Consider the following 7,215-nt stretch of genomic DNA (forward strand, 5'->3'; position numbering starts at 1 on the left):
CTTACTTAGAAAATTCAGTTTTGTCCCAAGTCAAAATTTTTTCCCAAACTGATGATTCGAAGTGTGTTAATTTTTTAGATAATTCTGTAAATACATCTTTGTTTTGGAAATTATATTTTGACGGCTCCAAATCTAACGAGGGAGCAGGAGCAGGATGCGTTTTGATTAGCCCAGACAGAAATAAGACCATGCTTATGTGCAGACTTGAATTCGATTGCAAAAACAATACAGCGGAATACGAGGCCTTGGTGCAAGGCCTATACAAAGCAATCGGGTTGAACGTTAAGTACCTTCAAGTCTTCGGAGACTCTGAAATTGTTGTCAAACAGGTACGTAACACCATACATTGCCTATCAGGTCATTTGAAGCACTATCAATCTTTAGTTCAAGATCTGACTACACATTTCATAGCATTCGATATTTCGTCAATCCCAAGACTCCAAAATGCGAGCGCAGACCTGTTAGCTAACGTAGCCTCTAGACTTATTCCCTCCGAAGATTTTAGTCTAGATAGATTCTCTATACAATTAATTTTTAGATCGTCCATCCCTGACAACATTACAAACTGGAGAGTGTTCAATGACGATCCAGACATTGTAAATTTCCTCACTTCTGAAGGATCCTACTCAAATCAAATAATTGACGAAGACCATCACGATCATCAAATACAACAGCATAGTACTGATAATGCTATACCTAAGTCGGTGGTTAAATTAGAAGACTTATATGATTTGAAAAGTCGGTTTAAAAGGTCTACCAATGCTAAACTTTACAGTTCGACTCTGAACTACGATTTAGTAAACCTAGGAACCGATGAGAAACCGCAAAACGTTAATCTAGGCCACGACCTAGCACCTGAAGAGAAATTAGCATACATCCGTCTTTTGAGACAATACAGACATGTTTTTGCCTGGAACTACGATGAGTTGAAAACGTACGACACTTCTATCATTCAACACACTATCTCGATGATTGACAATGAAAAACCTGTCCAAAAGAAGCTCAGAAAAATCCACCCCAATTTAGAAAATCAGATAAAAACTGAGCTAAATAAGCTGTTGAGAGCCAGAATAATCTTCCCCGTCAGACATTCCAAATGGGTCTCTAATATGGTACCCGTTAGAAAGAAAAACAGAGATATTCGAATTTGTATTGATTTCTGAAACCTCAACAAAGCCTGTCAAAAAGACAATTTTCCCCTCCCACCTATGGAGAAGATATTACAGGCAGTAGCAGGCTCAGAATTAATGTCTTTTTTGGATGGATTTTCAGGATACAACCAGGTACTGGTGCATCCCGATGATCAGTTAAAAACCACATTCCGAACTAAATGGGGCACATACGCATATCAGAAGATGCCATTTGGCTTGATCAATGCCGGCGCTACATTTCAGAGAGCCATGGACATCGCATTCAAAGGCTTAGTCAATAAATCCGTAGTGATTTACTTGGATGATATAACAGTGTACTCCAAGAAGCGAAGCGACCATCTCAAAGACTTGAAACAAATCTTTCAACGATGTTTAAGGTATGGGATTTCACTTAACCCGAAGAAATATTTTTTCGCATTAAGTGAAGGAAAACTTCTAGGATTCATAGTGTCAAAATCTGGCATTCACATTGAACCTGACAGAATCAAAGAAATTTCTGAAATATCCATGCCTCATAACAAAAAAGCCATGCAATCTTTCCTTGGTCAAATTAATTTTCTAAAGAGATTTGTCCCAGATTTCTCACGTATTGTTTCTCCTTTGCAAAATATGATAAAAAAGAATTCAAGTTTTAAATGGAGTCAAGATGAGCATGAAGCATTCAACTTGATAAAACAAGCCATCATTAACGCTCCATCTTTAGCAACCCCGAATTTTTCAGAATCTTTTATCTTATACACATTTGCCTCAGAAAAATCTTATGCCGCGATTCTAACTCAAACAAATCAAGAGAAAGTGGAAGCTCCAATCGCATTTTTTAGCTCGAATTTACAAGGTGTTGAACTTAACTATTCCGACATGGAGAAATAGGCGTACACTGTTTTCAAAGCAATCAAATATTTCAGACCTTTCTTACTCAAAGCCCATACTAAAGTCATAGTACCATTTCCAGCGGTAAGGAACCTTCTGATACAGAAGGATGTGGGTGAAAAAAGAGCAAATTGGATCACCGCTTTACAAGAATACGATCTTGAGATCAAACCAGCAAACATTGTAAGAGGTCAAGGCTTCTGCAAAATGTTGGCTGGAGCATCGCAAATTCCTGAGAATTCATCTGACGAGGTACATACGTATGAGGTAAGCCTAAATGATGCGGAATCATTATATGCTGACACCATTTATTATCTTAAGAACAGGTATGCTCCATCATGCCTGTATCACACCAAGAAAAGAGCTCTACGGTTGAAAGCCAAACAATACCAACTCATAAATGATGTTTTGTTTAAAAGGAATTATGATTCTGTGCTTCTTAGGTGTCTTGAGAAAACTGAAGCCGAAAAGGTTTTGCAGGAACTCCACGATGGACCAGCAGGCGGACACTATGCTGGAGATACTACTGCACATAAAATCTTACGTGCAGGATATTATTGGCCCACACTGTTCAAAGACTCACAAAGTTACGTGAGGAAATGCCAAGTCTGCCAGACTGCTGCAGGGAAACAAAGAAACCGTCCATGCCACTACAGCCGGTAAACATCGAGCAACGATTCAGCCAGTGGGGCTTGGACATAATAGGTGAGATCGTTCCTCACTCTTCTAAGCAGCATAGGTACATCCTCACGGCAACAGATTATTTTACTAAATGGGTAGAAGCAGTTCCTCTCAAGACAGCCAATTCTGAAAATATTATTGAATTCATAGATCAATTTATAATCACTAGGTTTGGATTGCCAACGGCCTTAATATTTAATAATGCTTCATACTTTTCTGGAAATACAATGACTGAGTTCGCACTTAAAAGAGGGTTTAAACTGAAATATTCGGCCAACTACTATCCGCAAGGTAATGGATTGGCTGAATCAACAAACAAAAACTTGATTAGGATTATTAAAAGAACAGTCGACCAAAACCAAAAGAATTGGCAGAAAGCGTTGGTAAATGCTTTATGGGCAAATAGAATAACGAAGAAAGCTTCAATCGGCACTTCTCCCTTTAATTTAGTTTATGGGAAAGAAGTGGTTCTTCCAACTCACTTAGTCATTCCCTCTTTATCTTTAGTACAACACATCGATGAGGTACCTACCTCCTCCATACAACTAAGACAAATGGAAATAATTAAATTAGAAGAACAACGAGAACAAGCTAAGAAAACCCATGCTCATCACCAAGCGCTGATAAAATCCTCTTTTGACTCAAGCATAATGACCAATTTTTTTTTTCAGATGGGAGATTTAGTTTTGAAATGGGATAAGGCTCATGAAGAAAAGGGAAAACATATGAAATTTCAGAAACTGTGGCTTGGTCCTTTTTAGATTGTAGAAGTCATAGGCCCATCGACGTTTGTGTTGCAGGATTTAACAGGTAGAAGAGATTCCTTGCCTGTTAATGGACAGATTCTTAAAAAATATTTTCCATAGAAGATCACTCTTCTATTTTTGTAGAATAGTTTTAGTTTTTATTTGTTTTCTCTTTCTTATGAATAAAACCAGTTGTAGATGGTCACTAAAAAGGTTCATGAAAAGGACACCAATTCTCTATCAGATTTTGAGCTTTTCGCTTGTACAAGTAGCAAATTTTTTTGAAAGATCTGATTTTTATTATTGACAGGTAGAGTTAACTTTAGCCTAAACATTGATGCTAGTTTCAACTTCAAAAATTTGATGAAAGCAACCTTTGGTAAAAAAATTGCTTTATATCAGCACAATGAAAGGTATCAATAATAAAATAAATATTCTCTGTAAAGCTGTTGTTTTCAAACTCTATTATTGTCGTCCAGAGCTTTCTTAAGGAAAGACAATGACTTCCTCCCTGCTAAGGAAATCGCAACGTTCAGAAGAACAATCATGGAAAACACTATATCTCAAAGAATAAGAGGTCTCATCACGAGCCGGCTTATCATGATCATAGATATTATAACTTGCTGACTTTGCCAATACTATCTACCAAAACAGCGCAACGATTCAAGATTGTTGCAATCAAAAAACAAGGGGTCTCATCACGAGCCAGCTTGTTCAGCAAAAGTATAAATCAAGTGAATGACTATGTCATAATTTGGCCACCAAACCAAGACATTGTTCTTTAGAGAATAAAAAAGGAAAAAGTGTCAAAAGGGGTTTTTTCTCTGAAATGTTGTAAATAACCTCAAGTAGGATAAAGGATCATTGCTGGATAAAACAGGTAACCCTGTCGAGGCTATGGACGCTTACAGGCAGCAGAGGCTCTACCTACGACAAATGAGCATATTTTAAAAGGCCAGCGCGCAGAGAAGACCTTATTTTATCTTTAAAAGACCAAGTAGTGTCTGGTGTGAATACAAGAACTAAGCCTGAGGAAACAAACGATTGGAATACGAAAAGGTTGAGACGAAGTATCAATGTTAGGATAAGGCATAATATACTCTATCTGTCCATAACAAAATTTAGATATATGAAAATTTTTCTGCTTCGGAAGCTTAAATTCAATAGAAAAACAGAGATAACTGGTTCTTCACAGTGAATCGCCATTGTTGTGGTCACCAACAACCCCCCTCTTTGATTGGTATTAGAAATAACACCAAGCAAATGGGGACCCTTAACAAAAAATCCAAAAAACATTTTATCAAAATTTTTGTATTTTAAACTCCCTAGAAGCTATATCGCATCGCGAGAAGAGAGTGAGACGTTTTCCTATGCGCGTAAAAGCTGCGAAGAAGCGACGCGAAATTCATCGCATCGCTTATATTGTGAAGCGCTCTCAAATGAAAAACTTAAGGAATCGCCGACGGTCGATATGCGACGTCGCGTATCGTAACATTGCATAAACAACACACGATGATTATGATTAACTGCGATCTGCGATACTGCGATCTGCGATACTGCGATCTGCGATACTACGATCTGCGATTTGCGATTTGCGATGAATGCGATCACCAATTCCTGCAATGATACATCTTAAATGATGCAACCCTCGACACTGCGATGCGAGTCGTAGAAATCACTCATCGCAAAGGGTCCTCGGCACAGCGTTCAAGGAAAGCTGTCTGCTGACCAAATTGAGCGCACACCTAAGAAGAATTTAATGATTGTACGCCAAAGTATCCGAGAAGGATTGTGTTGTGTTTTTCGAAGAGTCAGTTCATTATGAGTGTCATGATTATGCATTCATTAGAGCTTAAAGCTTTCATGTCAATCTTTTCGTCGTTACTCTTTTTCTTTGCGTAAACTGCAAGACAACAACTAATATAAATCAATGTGCAGGAAACATCTAAGGAGAACAGAGAAGAAATGCCTTCGCAAACGGATGCCGCATGCAGCAGGACCGCGGATTCCAGAGTATCACTCAACAGAGACTGATGGAAATAGACTATCCAAGACTCAGAGTCAAAGGCGCACAAAAGCAACATGTTCACAAAAGATCCTGAAGCTTAGACTGGGTAAAGCAAAAAGAAAAACGCTAAAGAGGGAAAACGCACCAGAAAAGCCTGGAACAAAGAACGGAAGCAGTTTTCAATTCAGAAAATTGTCCAGAGAGCAAAGTCCCTGACTTATTCAGTCATTCGCAAGGCTGGAAAGCGAAATAGCAACAACATAATCAGTTTGAGAGAAATTTGGGTTATTTCCAAGAATACACACAACGAATACACCGAGTCAGAGGAAAATATCTTCTAGTTTGTCAGAAAAGCGGTGCCAGCTCTTGTTGTTTCTATTTTCGTAACTCAAACGAAAGAAGAAGACAACCAGCCGACTCTTCCCAGACGAATGTTGCATTGCTTACAACACTAAGGAGCAAATACAGAAATGGTTAGAAATTAGATTTAATTTTAGAAATAAATTTGCTTTAGTAGAGGGGCGGTCATTTGAAACCGTGTCCTAAATTTATGTAATTAAGATTAATTAGTTAGCAGTATTTAAACCCTTCTCAGGCATTTAGAGAAGGGTCAGGAAATTTGTCAAAAAACTTGTCCTCAGAACATGCACTTTTGCACCCTCGGAGGGGGTTTTTGGTGAATGGACGGATCGAGATTTATCAATGTTTGCATTTAATGTCTGCTACTGATGTTGCACTTTTTTACTCTTAGTAGATGTTAGAACAAGTAGAGATAAATCGTTATTGCTTGAAGCTTATGAGTGGAACCAGTCATAAATGGTACTTTTATCTCTTGACCTGTTTCTGTTCATATTCTTAAAGTGATATGCAGTTTCAGTTGTTTATACGTTAATGCATGAATGTGTGGGTTACCATTTGGCACTTCTGTACGGTGGAGTCATTTATTTGTGCTTGATATATGAATAACTTATTATGTGATATGTTGTTCACAATTGTTTTGCCTAACTTTTTATGCAGAATGGTTTATCTTAATTGATTTCTATTCTTATGATAGCTGAATGATCTTTATTACCAGTTATTGTTTGAAATCTTTTTAGATCGCATAATAGAAGAAATACACCCCGGGTTAGTGTAGATTAGATGTGTTGTTTTTCCTTTATTAAGATTACAATAGCATAGAGTTAGCTTAGAAGTTTGAATTAAATTAGCTTAGAACACTCCTAGATCAGCATCATTCAACTCTACACACACACACACCCCTTAGATTGGGAAACTGGTCCCATTATCCCTAGTCGGACCCGCTATACCAAACGGATAAGGAGCTGCCAACCAAGGTCCGGACCGGGTGGGTATCCCCCTTGTTGTCGACCCGATTTTCGGGCCTTCAACAGGCTGCTCCACAACCTCCTGAAGATGCTGCACCAATCGTGGCTCCTCCACAATTGTCTGAGACTTCTTCTGGCTCTACATGTTGAGTGGTAATATACGCTCCCTCTCAACCACCAAGTCTCCATCAGTTGCCTCGATGCTCAAGGCTTTGCATGCATCTTGAACCTCAAGAGCATACAGGTTCTTGACCTGTGAGCCAATCTGCTTCACCTATCTAGTGATGATGTGTCTATGTTATGAAACCAGCTCAAGAAAAGATAGAAAAGATAGATCAATGCCTTAGAATTCAGCCTCTTCGAGTGGGCAACCTCCTTTACATTACTTAAATGAACAATTCTTGGATGATTCAAATGAAAAGACCTCCTCTTTA

Source organism: Pinus tabuliformis, chromosome 2_1 (assembly GCF_031772625.1).
Source record: "Pinus tabuliformis cultivar Carrire ecotype Pingquan chromosome 2_1, CPIR1, whole genome shotgun sequence".
NCBI lineage: Eukaryota > Viridiplantae > Streptophyta > Pinopsida > Pinales > Pinaceae > Pinus > Pinus tabuliformis.